The sequence below is a fragment of the Acomys russatus genome, chromosome 23, assembly GCF_903995435.1.
Source record: "Acomys russatus chromosome 23, mAcoRus1.1, whole genome shotgun sequence".
In the NCBI taxonomy this organism is placed as follows: domain Eukaryota; kingdom Metazoa; phylum Chordata; class Mammalia; order Rodentia; family Muridae; genus Acomys; species Acomys russatus.
In genome coordinates this window covers 3,734,841-3,750,146 of record NC_067159.1, presented here as the reverse complement: position 1 = coordinate 3,750,146, position 15,306 = coordinate 3,734,841, and the positions used below count along the sequence as shown (strand labels likewise).

General features: G+C 42.9%; 1 pseudogene; it reads left to right on the top strand.

Moving 5' to 3' along the window:
- Positions 1-1,495: 1,495 nt before the first annotated feature.
- On the top strand, positions 1,496-1,726 carry LOC127206718 (uncharacterized; annotated as a pseudogene).
- The last annotated feature ends 13,580 nt before the right edge of the window (positions 1,727-15,306 follow it).

Genomic DNA, 15,306 nt, shown 5'->3' with positions numbered 1-15,306 from the left:
TTTCCCCGTAAGCTTGCTCCGTTGGTTGGTAGCCTCTTGTAGCTGCCTGAGTAGGTGTTTCCCCTCAGTGAAGGAGCTTGCTGGAACCTGCATGTCTAATGAGAGGAGGCAGGCAGGCGAACCCTCCCACTCCCAGGTAAGCACTGCATTCCCAGCACTGTGGGAAGGCGGAAAGCCTGAGGCCTGCAGCCCAGATGTCACGTGACCCAGAGTCCAAGGCCTGTAGCTTAAGTAGGGACCAGAGGAGTTCAGCTTCTCAAAACAAACTCAGAGTGAGAATCAGATGATGGAAGGAGGAGAGGGGCGTTGCAATGGGGGTGGAGGGGCGGGGGGGGGGGAAGTGGGGTAGGGGCGGGGTTCATTTGAGTACCAGACTTTGTAGTCAGATAGTCTTGGCCTCCGACTAAATTGTTCCTCAACTGTTTGAAGGGCACCGCCAAGCCTTCTCACCTCTGAAATGAAAATAGCTAGGTTGTAAGAAGCCTGTGTGAAAGCCAAAGTTTACTGGGCGGCCTATAGTTAGTGCTCAACAAATACAAGCTATTATCAGTAAAGGCACACAGACACGGGGCTTTCAGATGTCACATGGCACATGACTGGTGATTCCGGCGTCTTTGAACCAGTTTCTCGAATGAGCCATTGGTGGACATATTTGGCTTAGCTTTAAAATACATCTTTTCCTTCGGTTCTGCAGTTGTGGGTTTTGTGTGTGGTTAACTTCTCTATGCAGAGGAGCAGGCATGAAGGCAAGCTCCCAGCTGGGCATTTTTGCTTTATGCTATGCCTGGCCTCTACAAGTTGTCTAATGAATATTTATGAATCAGAACTAAGACGTGTCTACCTCAGAGAATTGCAGCACAGTGTCCTCTGACCTTTCATCCCGTCTCCCCTGTTTTCTGGGGTCTTGATACTGACAATTATGGTTGTAACATCTATTTTTATTAAACGAGAAAGGGACAAAATTAGGCAAATGAAAGGCTTGGGTGCACTTGGCGCTGCTGCTTTTTTAAAACGCCTATTAACTATTAACGTTAACTCTGTTCTGGGCATTCTGCCAGCTGCTTTTCTCATTGCTGTATCTTTTAGTCATTTCAAGAACATAAAAGAAAGTTGTTCCGGCTGAGGATCTGTGAAGTTAGGTTCTAAGCTAAACAGCTTGAAGTGGTAGAGTCCTAAGTTATCAATAGTTAGGACTGCCCATTTTTCACTCCTCAAGTGTTTTTTATAGGGCCCACTATGTGTTACTTACTTTGCTGGCACTGAGGGCACAGAGGTGAGCCAGACACCTCCCATGATTCTCATAGGGCTGCTAGTTTAGGGAAGATGGCTGCCAGTGGATAGGCCGTTGCAATTCAGTATCACAGTGTAAGACGGACGGTGTGGCAAGGTAGGTCTTGCAGGCAGAAAAGCCAGGAGACTAACAAAGGCTCATGGGTAGGAAAGATCCAGGGACTTCTGGAGATATGCAAGGAGTTTGCTGCAGCATTGACTGCACGTCACTTTTGGGCCTTTAGGCTAAGATCAAGTGTAGTATCTATTCTTATCAATTTAATAATCCAGGCATGGGCCGAGTACCTTGGGCTCTCATGAGGGGGCTCCTTCCTCTGACAGGGTAAGTTAGACCCAGTTTACTTGAAGTATTGTAAGCCTCTCAGCTGTTGCACAAAGTAGTAATAATGGGCTCTATGGTGATTATGTTCACTTCCATGATTAGAGTTTTTCCAAAAGAGATAGAATTTAAAGACTTTCCATGATTGTTCCTTTCTCTTGGCTCCCATCATGAGCTGAAGGACAGCCTTGAAGGACAGCCTTGACTGGGTCACAGCATATAGAGTAAGGGACGGGGGATGTGTGTGTGTGCACAGGTGTGTGTATTTATGATGGAGTATAAGATTTTTGTCTGTGTTATGGACACAATCTCTCCTAATAATATGAATTGGTCCTCTATATCTAATACTTATCTCTGGCTATGTCCCTGAGCTATAAAGGTCTTAAAGATTCACTGAGCCTTCTTAAAACTCTAGGAAATAGGATCAACTATGCCTAGAGATTCCCAGGGGAAACTGAGGCACAGTTATATTAAGAGTTATATGTTCACACAAAGAGTAGGCAGCAGAGTTCAATATTTAAAGCTGGGACAGTGTGGGCCCAAGTGAGTAGTACTCTTGACAGTTGGCAGTGTAATAAAACTGTTCATGAAATCATTTGTGTCCATTATTAAATGTAAGTCTTGGCTCTCTATCTGGTTGTTTACTTATGGACAATCTCATGGGTAACCCCTCCATCCCAGATGTTAGAGCTTGTGACAATCAGGGGGCAGAAAAGCCAAGTGTCTGTTCCACCCTTGGGAGCTGTTATAGAGTGCAGTCTTGCCTGTGCTTGGTGGCACTTTTCACCTAAGCCTGAAAGCTAACTTCTCCTCAGAGGCTTCCGTAAGGGTTCAGCCCAACATGGGTGGGTAGTGCTGACACTGGCAGTTGTTTGGTTCTGAGGAAGCACCGTAGGGTTTGTGTGTCACCACGGCTCACCCCAGATTCTAATTTCAGGGCTCAGCGTAAGGGCTGGAATGCCACATGTGAATGTGACATACAGATCTTTACTCTGTCTTGTTAACTGAGAAAATGAAGAATTCCTGGTATCATCCTTGACGAGGACGATGGAGATGATGATGACGCAGATAACAAATTAAGGTAGTTGAAGCAAAGACTAGAAATGCTTCCATAAAATCTTGTGACTTGGGACTGAAGAGATGGCTCAGTGGTTAAGAGCACTAACTGTTCTTCCAGAGGTCCTGAGTCCAATTCCCAGCAACCACATGGTGGCTCACAACCACCTATAATGTGATCTGATGCCCTCTTCTGGCCTGCAGGTGTACATGCAGGCAGAGCTCTGTATACGTAATAATAAATAATAAGTCTTTTAAAAAAAATCTTGTGACTTAATGCCCACCACCCTCCACTTTGAGACTAGCTCTTTTGTTGACTGGCCTTGAACTCTCTTCGCAGTCAATGTTGACCTTGAAGGTCTGATCGTTCTGCCTCTGCTTTCTGAGTGCTGAGATTACATTTGCACACCACCGCACTTAGTTTTACATGGTGTTGGGACCCCAAAGCATGGCTGGCTAGGAACATGGCAATTCTTCTACCAAGCAAGTTGACATCTCTAGCCCCCTAGTTTGTGATTCCACTAGAAACATATTTGGAACTCTATAGTTCCCAGGCTTTGCTACCCCAGTGGTAAGCTCCTTAGAGTTTCTTGTTTATTTGCTTGGTTGCTTGCTTGGTTTTGTTGGAGGGGGGGGGGGGTTGGGGCTCGCTGTGTAGCCTATACTGGCCTCAAACTCATAATCCTCCCAAAGTAACCAATCCGTTATAGAAAGCAGTAGCCTACCTTAGTGGTCATTTCACCCTGTGTTTCTCATATAAAACCAGCTCCTAGATCCGTACCATTTGGCCTGTCTTTTCTTTTCCTGTATATGTATGGCATATGTGCATGTGTATGTGTGTGTGTGTGTGTGTGTGAATGTTCCCATGTGTGGGAGCATGTGAGAGCACAAGTGCTCTTGGGTATGGTCCTTGGTCATTCTTGCCTTGTTTACTAAGGCAGAGTCTCTCACTGAACTGAGCCCAGAGCTTGGCAGTTCATCTAGTGTAGTTAGGCAGGCTTTCATCCCATCTCCATCACCTGAGCCTGGGATTACAGGACGTCCACCACACCCATTCAGCATTTACGTGGATGCTGAGGATCCAAATGCTGGCCCTTAGGCTTGTCTAGGCAAGTCCTTTCTCTGCTGAGTCACTTCCCTCTGTGTGTTATTCAGAGCATTTCCCCAGCGGTCCCAGTTTTTAAATTTAGTCAGCCCTGAGTTTCAGCGGTTACCTTCAAGTCCCCAGCTCTGCCCTTACATCTGCAATGAGTCTCCTATTGCTCCTTACTAAGCAGATGAGACTCTGTTGTTCACGAATTGCGGCTACCACTCCCCAAGCTGCCTGCAAGGATCTCCGGTGGGAGAGTAGATACAGAGGCTCAGCTTAGATTCAGGAGACAGCTTTGATAAAATAGCCAGATATCTGAAAAGCCTTCATTCCCCCCAAACTCACAGAGATAAGATAATCACTGTATTGTGGTGACACTGGATACGTTGCTTGAAAAAGGAGAGAAAGCTCTCAAAGCGCTTTCCTACTTCCTGGTTGTTAAGTTATTATAAGGATAAGGCTGCTGCAGCTCACTTCCGTTTCCTGGTGGCTGCTAACTCTCTTTAAGCTTGGTGGGTCTTCCCTGGTAGCATGTGTCAGTCTTGACCAGTGTTCACATCTGCCCATGTACTGTGTTGCTCCCTTCCTCTACTTCCTCCCGCCCCCCATTCCTTCCGCCCATGCTGGTGTATTGGATCCTTCTTACCTTGAACACACATTTCCAGGAAACACAAACGTTAGAAGGAAATTTCACCCACCATGAGTAAAAAGAAATAAAAACAAAACAACAGCAAACTCCAAACCCAAGCCAAAGCAAAACAAAGAGAAGCCTACTTTATTAAGACTTTTTGATAACTGAGACATGTTAATTCAGAACAGGGCTATTCTGGCAAGAGGTCACATCCAAAGACCTTCTAGGTCTGTGTGATCCGGCTGGACTACAAACACGCTTTTAATCCAGGAGACAGAGGCAAGCAGATCTGAGTTCAAGGCCTTCCTGGTATAAAGCAAGTATCAGGTAAAGAAAAGTTTAGGTCCAGGTACAGTGTGGTACATGTCTTTAATTCCAAATGAAGATAAAGTTAGTTTGTAGAAGGAAGCACCCATGTTTGAAAGTAATGTCAAATTGAGTGGGAGAAAAGTTGATAAATCAGAGAAGATTTGACCGAATAGGATTCACCCAACTCTGATGAGAAGAGAGAGGAAAGGGAAGCTACTTAAGAGGCAGTTTTACCAGTTTAATAGAGAGATGGGTTGCAGAGAGAGAGAGAACTCAGGTGAAGACAGAATGAGCCAGAAAATGAGAAGAAGCCAGTAGATTAGAGCGGGTCGCTGAGTTAGTTTGAGGCCAAGCAGAGAAATTCCAGACAGAGAGAGAAGCTGGATTAAATAAGTCAGCTGGGAGAGGAGTTTGAGCCAGAACAGCTGAGTTGAACCAGCCAGAGCTCAGAGAGAACAAGTAAGGGTGAGCTTATTAAGTAGTAAGTCTCAGAAGCTGAAAACATTTTGGGCCCAAGTTAGATGATATGGAACCTAGAAGCTTCCAGGACTAGGCCTAGGTTGGCAGAAGGAGGCAGTGAGCCTCCCAGACAACAACTGAAACAGGAGAATAAGAGGGAAAGGGAGGAGACGAGCAAGGGGATAACACTTGAGATGTAATCTGAGTAAATTAATTTAAAAAAAGAGTTACTTTCACAGAGAAATATAATTTTATTCTTGTGGTCTCCCTCCCCTCCCCACACTGTTTGAAATCACAGTAAGTTTGGGGAAAACCCCGGAAGAGTATAGCACATCAATTCAGCAACATACATTATGTGGAAGATAAAGCATTTTGGCAGCGGCAGGGGCTCTGTGTTTTCAGCATTTCCAGAGTGAGCTCTTCACTGCAGCTAATAAGTCATCATGCTTGAGGTAGGGTGACACCATACAGTAACTGGCCACGCAGAAAGAACCTGTCTGGGCAGGACAGGGGTCCACTTTACCGTTCTGTTGCACTGTCTCTGACGAGAAAGAGCTACAATGTAAAAAAATTTTCACGCTCTTTTTTTTTTTTTTTTTAAATATTTATTATTTTGTATACAGTGCTCTGCTTACATGTACACCTCCAGGCCAGAAGAGGGCATCAGATCATGTTATAGACGGTTGCGAGCCACCATGTGGTTGCTGGGAATTGAACTCAGGACCTCTGGAAGAGTAGTCAGTGCTCTCAATCTCTGAGCCATCTCTCCAGCCGCTCTTAATGAGGTTGACAGCAGCTTATAGTCCACAACTGAGACCCCCTGAGAGAAAGCCAATGGATATTAGGCTTCGAGTAAGTGTTAATTTAAACATTTGTATTTGTTGTTTTCTCAGAACAGATCCTTGTCATTGTTTAAGAGACAACACTAAGCTTAGCATGGGGGCGATGACTATGACCCTGGTACGTGAGCTCATGCCAGCCTTACGTCATAAGTGTAGGACGTCCAGACGTACACAGTGAAGCCCTGTCTTACAAACATCAAAATAATAAACAATAGTACGAGGGTTACACAGAGCTTCATTATGGCTCCATTACTACCCAGAAACCTTCCAGTCTGCAGACTCCCGAGAAACTTCCCTTCTTGCTTCCAAAGGTCTCATGCCTATTTGGGCAGTCATTACAGGCTTAGACTTTATTCACATTTTTAGTACATTAGGCTGAAATTGCATAGCACATTTAGAACGTTAAAAAAAAAAATCTACACCTCATTTGCATTTGGGAATTGCTATAAAGTAAATACAAAACCTTACAATTCATAATTGGAAATCTGTAAATCCTTTAAGCCTTTTTCATGCTTGAAGCTGCCAAGTTAAATGCCTTCGGAATAATAGCCCCTAATGTCCAGCGCTTTATACCTCAGTTTGGATGGATACTACGTGCTCTTTCCCATCCCCCGCTGCCCATTCCAATCACTGTAAAACCATTGTTCTCTGAAGAATAATTACCAGTTGTAAATGCAAACATTAGTTTAAGGTAATTAATAGCAACCAGTAAAAAGAAAGGGATTTATGCACCATGAAATGTATGCCAGAGAATTCATGGTAAACTGGGCAAATTTGATTGCTCTTATCTTTTCTTTTCTTTTTCTGTGGTGCTGGGGTCTAACCGCAGGCCTTAACATGTGCACGCTGCCAACTAGCTACAACCTTTATCTTGTGTTTTCCTGTTTATTTTTTTAAAATATATTTATTTTCTCTGTCTCTGTCTCTCTCTGTCTCTCTCTCTGTGTGTGTGTGTGTGTGTGTGTGTGTGTGTGTGTGTGTGTGTGCGTGCACCTGAGTGAGTTTATGTGCACCATGAACATGCAGGTACCTGTGGAGGCCGGAAGAGGACATCGTTTCTCCCGGAACCAGAGTTATAGGTGGTTGTGGTCTGCCCCATGTAAGTTCTGGGAACCTAACCCAAATTCTCTGCAAGAGCTGTAAGTCCTTTTAGTGGCTGAGCCATTTCCTAGCCCCAATTTACCTTTTTTTTTTTTTTTTTTTTTTTTAAGATTTATTTATTTATAATTATGTATACAGTGCTCTGCTTGCATGTACTCCTGCAAGCCAGAAGAGGGCACCATATCACATTACAGATGGTTGTGAGCCACCATGTGGTTGCTGGGAATTGAACTCAGGACCTTTAGAAGAGCAGGCACCGCTCTTAACCACTGAACCATCTCTCCAGCCCCCCTATTTTTAATAGCAGTTATATACTGAGAAAAATCAGGATTGCTCTCTTACTTAAGCACTTATGTGTACAGATATTCCTGAAGGTCCACCATGCATCGTTCTTAAATGATAAGTGATAATTAAGTTACACAAGCAATTTCCTTGCATTGTCTAAACCTGACTTCGTCCAGTTTCCTGAAGTGCCTTTACACACGATTGGTGAGGGTGGAGGTTATAGCCCCGTGGTAAAGCACTTGCTTAGCATGCCTGGCATTCTAAGTCCAGTCCCCAGTGTCACACACAAAAAAAAGTGCGCTTTTTTTTTTTTTTGGCAGACTTTAAAAAATTGATGTACTTACTTTGTATATATTGAATATAATTTGAATTTGCAATGGACAATTTGAATGTCAAAATTGAGAAGAAGGAGAATTTTAAGTGCTGTATTCAGAAGCAGGGAAACAGCATCCACTCCCTCACTCCATCCCCGACACCCTCAAGACAAGCAGCTCTGCTTTCCGCCTTATTACCATGCATCAGGTTGTCTCGGCAGGCAAGCATACGGATGCTCCTTCTCACCCTCACCCCTGCAGATGGATGCTCCTTCCTTCTCACCCTCACCCCTGCATATGGACGCTCCTTCTCATCCTCACCCCTGCATATGGATGCTCCTTCCTTCTCACCCCTGCATATGGATGCTCCTTCTCACCCTCACCCCTGCATATGGATGCTCCTTCCTTCTCACCCTCACCCCTGCATATGGATGCTCCTTCCTTCTCACCCTCACCCCTGCATATGGATGCTTCTTCTCACCCTCACCCCTACATATGGATGCTCCTTCTCACTCTCACCCCTGCATATGGATGCTCCTTCCTTCTCACCCTCACCCCTGCGTCCAACCAGCGATGCTACCTGTGCGCTGTCTTAGAAAGCCTGTCCACCTTTGCCAATGATTCTCTCATTCAGGCCACCAGGATCTCTCTGTTAGAGGGCAGAGATGTCTAACTACTCAGTCTTTGCTGCCGTCTGACCACCCTGAAGTCCATTCTCCATTTTATAGTCAGAGTGATGCTTCTAAAAATGGATCTCTGATCTAATCACGCCTCTGCTTAGAACTTTCTAATAGCTTCCCAGTGCTTCAGAATAAAGCCTTCCTGCTTTAATGTGGCCACCCTCAAGGCCCTTCATGATCCAACCTCTATTACTTGAGTTTTGTCTGCTTGATTTAGCTGTTTCTGATTGTTAAAAATGGCCAGCCATATGGCAAGCTTGTCCATTTCTCTCTGCAACTTTGGTCATTCTTCTTTTTATAATTGAAAGCAATGTTGTTAGTTAGGCATCTTAGGTTTCTGGTTAAAAATACTAACATACCTGGTTTAAAGAATTATTGTCTGATATTTATCAGCTGTCTTTTTTGTTATTGTTTTGTTAGTATGTATTTTGTTATATTGCCTTTCTGTGGTTTACTTTTGTATGTCTCTTGCTAATATTACCTACTTGAATTTTACTTTTATTTATTTTTTTGTTAAATTTAAACCAATACGATGTTTTACGTCTTTATAAAAAGTAATTTAAATATGCTTATTATACTCACAATTAAATATTTGGATTTATTTCTATTTGTGCTTTTTTTGTGGCTATATAATATGTTTATTTTACTTTCTGCTGAATTGTTAGTTTTCTATATTAACTCTCTTCAAGTCTTGGCTACCAAGTCATTCTGCTGATGGGAAAGCTCTGGGTCTTCACTGATACCAAACATCCAGAATATAAACTGATCGGACAGGTAGCACGGTGGCCTAGTTATTTGGGAGGCTGAAGTGGGAAGACCATTTGAGCCCAGGAGTGTGAAACTTGTTTTGGTCACATAGTGAAACCCCTTATCAAAAGAAAAATAGACTTTGAATACAGCCAGTATTCCTGCCTTTCCCCAAACATGACAAAGGACTTAATGGGCATCAACTATCCATTTTACATTTGCCTTCCTGCATTTATTTCTTTGGTTGTCTTTTTTTTTTTTTCCTTTGAGTCAGGCTTAGCTTTGGCCACCAAATTGCTGGGATAACATGCTGAATGTTTTTATGTACTTAAAACACAGAAGTAGGAATAATTTATTTCTACTTTAAATTTTATTAATTTCTTTCCTCATCAGTATCTTTTCTTTCTTAAGCTTTTTTTTTTTTTTTTTTTCTAATGGCCTTTTGTTTTGTTTTAATTTGTTTACTTTTGGTTGACTGGCTTTACTTTAACAGTTCTTTTGGGATAGTTTTGTGATCCCTAAACTCTCTTAGTTTTTGGAATGAAAGTGACTATTTTACTTTCTTCCTTAAATGTCAGTTTATCTGGAAACCACACTCTAAGCTGATAGGTTTTGCTCGGCATATCTAACACATTCAATTGTCTTTTTGAGAACCTAGCTATAGTCCCTCTGCAGATAACCAATATTTTCCCTTTACTGACTTATCTTTACTCTTCATCCTCTTGGTCTGTGACTCCCAATCTTGTGGTAAATGCCTGTTCTTATCTTCATATGAAATTCTGATGTTCTCATTGGAAAACTTTGAGCTTCATCTATTCTTCTTGCCAGTTTTTCTTATTGGGGTTCCTATTAAACATAAGTTGGAGTAACCTAACTTAACCCCCATAGATCTGAACATTGCCCTGAATTTGCAGGTCTCTTTATTTTTCTTGACTCTATTCTGGGTGAGTTTTTGATGCATCCCATTCATGTATTCCTTTTCTTCTTTGACTTCTGTTAGCTCCAGAGACTCCTCCCCCGCCCTGCCCCACCCCGCCCCTTTCTTTAATGACAATGATTTTATCTTGCAAAGTTTTCATTTTTGTTGTTGTTGTTTTCAAGACAGGGTTTCTCTGTGTAGCCTTGGTTGTCCTGGATTCGCTTTGTAGACCAGGCTGGCCTGGAACTCACAGCGATCCACCTGCCTCTGTCTCCCTGAGTGCTGGGATTAAAAGTATGTGCCACCACTCCTGGCTGCAAGTTTTTCATTTTTCACCTGTTCTTTATTTGCGCTTTCTGTAACTTCTTGTCCTTTTTAAAATGGATGCCATGCTTCATTTATTTACTTGAAAAAGCAAAACTACTTTGTTTAAAAATCTTTGTATGGGGCCAAAGAGATGACTCAGTGCTTAAGAGCACTGACTGCTTTTGCAGGAGACCTGAGTTCAGTTCCTAGGACCCATTTAGGCAGTATAATTCCAATGCCAGGGAATCTAATGCCCTCATCTGGCCTCTGAGAGCATCAACACACATGTACACATACATATATGCATACACTTAAATAATAAACAAAGCTTAGCCTTTGGGACACCTGCATTTGTGTAGACATACCTACACACACACACATAAATTTAATTAAAAATTAAATTTAAAGATATTTAAAATATTAAGCAAATCATGCCAAGCGTGGTGGTGTATTTCTTTAATGCCAGCACATGGGAGGGAGAAATAGGCAGGTTCTTACAAATTCAAGGTCAGCCTGGTCTACATATTGAGATCTAGGCCAGCCAAAGCTACTTAGTGAGACCCTGTCTTAAAGAACAAACAAAAACCAACAGAAGCCAGGTGTGATGGTACATGCCTTTAATCCCAGCAGGTGGATTGCTGTGAGTTCGAGGCCAATCTGGTCTACAAAGCGAGCCCAGGACAGCCAAGGCTACACAGAGAAACCCTGTCTTGAAAAAACAAAAACTCCCCCCCCAAACAAAACCAAACCAAAACAAAAAAACCAACAGAAGTGAATCTTTTAAAACCTCTTTCAGTTGGTAGAGTTAGTTTCATCCGAGGACACTCACGTTCTGAATGTTATTGGATATATTTCTTAGTGTTAGGTATTTTTATGCATTCAGAACCTAACAATTATACTCACTTTGAAGAAGGCACTTCGATTTGCTTATTTTCTGGTTTGTGTTAGCATTTTTTTTTTTTAACCTCTCCTGTTGCGCTTACCCCTGCAAAGTTAGTAATTTTGCCTTCACTTGCTCTTACAACTCAGTCCTGGAATCAAGTCTAATGTTAGTGTCTTTTGATGTTGCCACGTCATCCACAGTGATGTTGGGCACACCACAGAGCCAGTTGTGTGCCTTGGCAGCCTTTGTCCTCCTGCTTCTCCGGCTGAGGGTAGCAGCAGTATTTTTGGACTCCTCTCATTGGCTCACACACTCAGTCTGGCTCCTGTCCTCTCTACTTTGTTTGAGGTCTGTTTTGCTTCTGCCATGTTACAGAAGACAAAAGTCTTGGCTTTGGGGCCTAGTTCCCAACGGGCTTGTGGCTGTAGACGGCCAGGTACTGTCTGTCTCAGTTCCATTTCTCATTCACAAATATGCTTGTTTTGTTTCTGAGCCTGATTATGTCTTTCTGGATTTCTCTTTCTATATTTCACTATCATTGCTTTTTTTTTTTTTTTTTTTAATTAGAAAAAAAGAGGATCTTCCTTTATTTTTATTTTAGGGGTATGGGTGTTTTGCCTGAATGTTTGCATGTGTACCTTGTGTGTATAAGATGGCACTGGATTCCCCTGAGTAGACACTTGTGAACTGTCCTGTGCAAACAGAATCCAAGTCTGCTGAAATACTTCTCTAGTCTCCGTCATTGTTATTTTTGTGTAGAAGCAGGAGTGGTTAAAACAAGGCCTTCCTGCCCCAACTCGAGCAAACACAGTCCTGGGTGGGCCTTGCTCTCTCTTCTCTCGTCCTTCCATTAGAGACTCTGCTCTAGATAAAAAATTGCATTTATGGCTGGGAGTGGTGGCGCACACCTTTAATTCCAGCACTTGGGAGGCAAAGCCAGGCAGATCGCTGTGAGTTCGAGACCAGCCTGGTCTACAAAGTGAGTCCAGGACAGCCAAGGCTACACAAGAAAACCCTGTTTCGAAAACCCGAAAACAACAACAACAACAACAACAAACAAAAACTGCATTTACTTTCCACCTGGCCAACAGATTACATGCCCTCCTCTGCAACATCAAGTTAGGATGATGTAGGGCGCAGAAGGCAGTCACGTGGAGATTTAAAAAACAAAACAAACAAGCAAACAAATGTATACCATCTCACCGTTATTACATATAAACTAAGAACCCACTAGTTTCTAGATACGTCACCCCAAAGGGCTCCTCAATAGTCTCTAACGGCCCTCGAACCCTACAGAATCTAGCCTCAGAAAAGCCACCAAAGAGGCAAAGATCTGCAGGGCAGACATGGTTCTCTGAGGTTATTGTCTGTGTGGGTCAGGGGCCCAGAGAGGGAAATGTGACCGAATCTTTGGTAACTGAGGCCCTTTTTGCTAGATTAGCTCTAGTCAATGTACTATACTCACTGGTCTAGCAAACTCAGACTGCACAGAATAGTGTAGAGAGCCCTAAGTGGTACTTCAGTAGAAACCCTCTTTCTCCTCATGACATCTTCCAAGGCTTCCCCCACCTCATTTGTCCCAGCAACTCCTATTCATCCTGATCCCTAGAATAAAATACCCATTAGTGTTTACTACACCCTGACTGCTGAGGAAGCGCCATACTTATCTATTTAGTCCTCGGGACAGCCCTATGAGGTTTGCAAGTTTTAAAATGAGGTCTCTCATGTCTAACATTGTAGATGAAAAATATTTAAGGGCCGGGAACATATTTTTAAAAATAACATGTACATGGCGAATACCAAATTATGTCTGAGTTTCCCCAGCACCAGAGCCACATTCTTTTGTCACATGTAGGCTACCTCACATATTTTAGTCGTCTTTGATGCCTACAGCACAGTATAGCACTGGGATACATAAATCAACAAAATATATCCTCAAGCTAGCTGCCCAGAATAGACTTGCAGTAACTTTAACATAAGGATTTATAAAGACTGTTTGACCTCTTTTGGCATCAGACTCCTCTTTATAAATATGGATATGAACACCCCCATTTGAAGGTGTCTGTGGAGGTTGCTGAATTCAGTAGATCTCCGCTGTCATTTCGGTGCAAGCACATTCTATGTGTATCTTCTTTCCCTAAGGAGATGGCTCTTCTCTTCTGCCCACCCTGCTTATGTTCCTGGGGCGAGCCTGTCCGTTACCTGAAAGAACAGGTTACTTTCGGCTCTTGATCTTTTACATTTCTAAAGAGAATGGGGTCTCACATACCAGCGGCAGCCATAGTTTCTCCATGTCAGCCCATGCTAGGTATTACCCAAGATTGCAAACCACAGAAACCAAACCCAAGTGAAAAATACATTACTAAGCTTGTGTAATTATGGGAGTAGATTCCCGTCGCTGTAACGAGTGCTTGAGTTAACCAAGTTGGCAAGGAAAAAAGGTTGGTTTTGGGTCATGGTCTGAGACCCTGATTCACAATTCCACACACCCACTGCCTTTAGTCCTCTGGTAGATGTGCTGGGTGAGAGTGGCAGGGGACACCCGGAGAAGAAAGAGAACAAGCGACAAGTCCTCCGAGCTCTCTCTTTTTAAAAATTACTTTATTAAGATTACATCTCAATAGCTATCCCCTCACTTGTGTCTTCTCGTTCTTCCCTCCCTCCCTCTTTCACTCTATTCCCCACCCCTAGGTCTGTGACACAAGGGGACCTCCTCCCCCACCATATGGTCACAGCCTATCAAGTCTCATCTTGATAGCCTGCTTACCCTTTCTCTGAGTGCCACCAGGCCTCCCCACTAAGGGGAAGTGGTTAAATATGGGGCACCAGAGTTCATGTCTGAGTCAGTCTCTGCTTTCTATGTAACAGTGGATAACGTCATGTCCATTGGCTAGATCTGAGTAGGAGTTCAATGTTTACTGCATATATTGTCCTTGGTTGGTGCAGTAATTTCAGCAGACACCCCTGGGTCCAGATCTGCCTGTCATGATGGTCTTCTTGGGGGTTTCTAGGACCCTCTGGATCCTTCTATTTCCCCATTCTTTCATACTTCTCTTACCTAGAGTCTCAGTAGGAAGTCCCTGCATCTATCCCAATCTCCTGGTAAGTGAAGACTTTCATGTGACATCCCTTTAGGGCTACTGTCCAATTATAAGTGATTATATATCATGTGAGTCTTTCTGGGTCTGCGTTAACTTACTCATTATGATCCTTTCTAGTTCCATCCATTTGTCCACAAATTTCGGGATTTCCTTATTTTTAAAAGCTGAGTAGTATCCCATAGTGTAAATGTGCCAGTTTATCCATTCTTTGACTAGGGGACATTTAGGTTGTTTCCAGGTTCTGGCTATTATAAATAAGGCCGCTTTGAACGTGGTTAAGCATATGTCCCTGTTGTGTGGTGGAGCATCTTCTGGGTATATTCCAAGGAGTGGAATAGCTGGGTCTTGAGGAAGCCCTATTCCTAGTTTTCTGAGAAAGTGCCAGATAGATTTCCAAAGTGGTTGTACAAGTTTGCATTCCCACCAGCAATGAAGGGGTGTTGCCCTTTCTCCACATCTTCGCCAGCATGTGCTGTCACTTGAGTTTTTGATCTTATCCATTATGATGGGTGTAAGATGGAATCTCAGTCATTTTGATTTGCATTTCTCTGATGACTAAAGACGGTGAACATTTCTTTAAGTGTTTCTCAGCCATTCAATAATCCTTGTTGGGAATTCTCTATTTAATTCTGAGCCCCATTTCTTAATTGGGTTATATGGTTGGTGGTGTTTAATTTCTTGAGTTCTTTATATATTTTGGATATTAGACCTTTGTCAGATGTAGGGTTGGTGAAGATCTTTTCCCAGTCGGTAGGCTGTCACTTTGTTCTGCTGACAGTGTCTTCTGCCTTACAGAAGCTTCTCAGACTCATGAGGTCCCATTTATTAATTGTTGACCTTAAGGCCTGGACTGTTGTGAGTTCTGTTTAAGAAGTTGTCTCCTGTGCCAATGAGTTCTAGGCTTTTCTCTACTATTTCTTTTAACAGATTTAGTGTCTCTGGTTTTACGTTGAGGTCTTTAATCCATTTGGACT